The 2,697-nt window shown below is 40.4% G+C and overlaps 1 pseudogene; it reads right to left on the bottom strand.

Annotated features, from left to right (window-relative positions):
• Positions 1-1,265: 1,265 nt before the first annotated feature.
• LOC100949502 lies at positions 1,266-2,342 on the bottom strand (annotated as a pseudogene).
• Between the last annotated feature and the right edge of the window lie 355 nt (positions 2,343-2,697).

The following is a 2,697-nucleotide window of genomic DNA, read 5'->3' as shown; positions in this document are numbered from 1 at the left end:
AGCTCACACCAACCTCCAACTCTTGGGCTTATGGGATTCTCTTGCCTCAGCCTCCCAAATGGCTTGGGAGTACAGGATGGCACAGTTTCCATCAAGGGGCCGACTTTGACCTACGTAGCTACTTCCCGGTAGTAGAGGAACTACCTGGCAACTGAGCTATGGCAGAGTTCTTCCCTCAGCAGGACACACAGCTGTGCAACCTCTGCAGGGCAAGGCCAGCCGACAGCCAGTGCATGTCCAGTCCCTTCACCAGTCCCTGCAAGCCTCTGGGCTGGGGGCAGTTCTGGTCAGTTCCTGCCAGTGGCTTGTGGTGGCGTGCTCTGGGAGGGGCAGCAGACAGGGATCACTTGATGAGCCCCACAGAGAGATGGATCTTAACATCACAGAGGACATGGGCTTTCTTTTTATTGGTGAGTCGTTGTTCACTGTATGAATACACCGTAGTTTGTTTTTAGTTCATTCTCCAGATGAGGGATGTTTGGGTTGTGTTCACCTTTTGGTGATTATGAATAAAGCAGTAATAAATATTCATATACAAGTTTCTTTTGGTACAAAATAGGTTATCTTTATATTTGGATAAATATCAAGAAGTAGAACAAGTAGATCATATGGTAAGCGTATGTTTAATTTTAAAAGAATCTGCCAAACAATTTTCCAAAGTGAATATATTATTTTTCCCTCTCCAACAAAACACTTGATATCTTCAATGTTTATGTGTGTGTGTGTGTGTGTGTGTGTGTGTGTGTGTGTTTAATCATGCTGATAGGCATGCAGTATTTCATTGTAGTTTCATTTTTGTTTCGTACTGCAAATGTATTAGATTTTAATCTTTAATATCTAACGTTATTGCGTTATTGCTTTAGGAAACCAAGAATATAATGTTCATTACATAAAAAATACGTACACATAAAAAGTAGTTCTCCAGTTTCCCAGGAAAAAATCCAAGAATAACTTCTAGAATGGTCAAGTTTTTTGTTTCAATTATAATTAAAGTCTTGGTCATCTCTTATTAGCTTTGTAACTTATATATTTAAGTCAAATAAATGTCATTAGACAACTGCTACAATTTATAAATGTAAGGAGCCATTATTGAGTCTTCTGTGAGTGGATGTGTCCTTTCTCCCACCAACTAATGAAGCAGCAATATACATTGTTTACTTTTATTAGTAGATGATACACTGCAAAGGCTAATTCTCCCTCCTGCCTCATGCTCCTTTGTGTATACATGTGAATTGGTTAGAATGCATCAACAATCCCTTTGGTAATCAACAAGATGAGCTAGGCTTGGGCTTTCTGTGAAGATTGATGGTGTCTGGATGAATCAAGGGATCTGACCAATCTTCAGCAGCAAGAACTCTCCAAATTGCTTCCTCAAAGGCTGCTGTGACAGCTGTGGCATCTTTGCACTTGTTTCAAAGTAAGGATGGTCACTGTTGTCCCTGTACCAGGTTGGGCCTTCTATAGACACTTGTCAGTCATTTATGTCAATCTTGTTACCCAAAATCAGAAAAGGAAAGCTTTCAGGCTCTTTCACATCTACAGAATATATGAATTCTTTCTTCTGGTTACTCACATTCTGGAAGCTTTGTGTATTATTGACACTAAAAGTAAGCAGGCAGCAGTCAGAACCTCTGTAAAATGGCATCCTCAGGCTTTGGAATCACTTTTCACACCTGTGTCCCAAAATGTGCTTGGTAACCAAAAGTCCACCCACCTCCAAATCTTTATTTAAAAATTCCATACCTATTGTATGGAACAGGTGGGTATCAAATGTATTAGTTACATATCTGTTCATAAGAGAAATCTTCCCAACTCCACCATCTCCAAGGAGAATTACTTTAAATATCCAAGGAGAATTACTTTAAAGAGTGACGATTTCTTGGCTATTATTACTCTTAAGAGCTTTCACTTCAGGACCCTTAATTGTTCAGTTTAAGTATCATTATCTCCTACGGTTGTTGAGAAGATTCACTCAGACGAGGAGGGAAAGTGTTTCATCACAATGCCAGGCTCCTTACAGAAGTAAGTACAAGAAGTTTCTTGCACTTGTTTGGGAGGACATCCTAGAAGCTCTGTGATGGCCTGTCTGGGTGCAGTGAGGACAGAAAGAGGGCTGAGGACCTGGTGGGCAAGAGGCAGCAGCGGTGGGACTGCCTGTCTCCAGATGCAGCTGCTCCTGTCCCTTCACTGTAGTTTGAATTTCTAATTCCCTAAGGACTGGGGGGGATGCCAAGCGTCTCTTCATGTGCTTATTTGCCATGTGTATATGTATTTGGTGAAGTGATTGTTTACATTTTCGTGATTTTAAAAATAGGTTTTTACCCACTTTACCATAAAGACATTTACACTAGATTATCACAGCTCAATTCACAATCGCCAAGATGTGGAATCAACTCAAGTGCCCATCACCCCACGAATGAATTAATAAACTACGGTATATGTGTACCGTGGAATACTATTCAGCCATAAAAAGATAGAGACTTTATATGTATTAACCTGCTCTTATGTAATCAAGTCTAATTTTTCAATTAAAACAATTTTTTTTTTTTAAGAGATGTAGTCTAACTCTGTTGCCCACCTTGGAGTGCAGTGGCATGATTACAGCTCATTTTAGCCTCAAACTCCTGGGCTTAAGTGATCCTCCCACCTCAAAGTCCCAAGTAGCTGGGACTACAGGTGCCAGCAACATCTATCCTG

The sequence above is a fragment of the Otolemur garnettii genome, unplaced genomic scaffold (genome assembly GCF_000181295.1).
Source record: "Otolemur garnettii isolate 467f Iridium unplaced genomic scaffold, OtoGar3 scaffold00002, whole genome shotgun sequence".
In the NCBI taxonomy this organism is placed as follows: Eukaryota; Metazoa; Chordata; class Mammalia; order Primates; family Galagidae; genus Otolemur; species Otolemur garnettii.
Note: the sequence above shows the minus strand (reverse complement) of the source record. Positions and strands in the feature narration are given on the sequence as shown.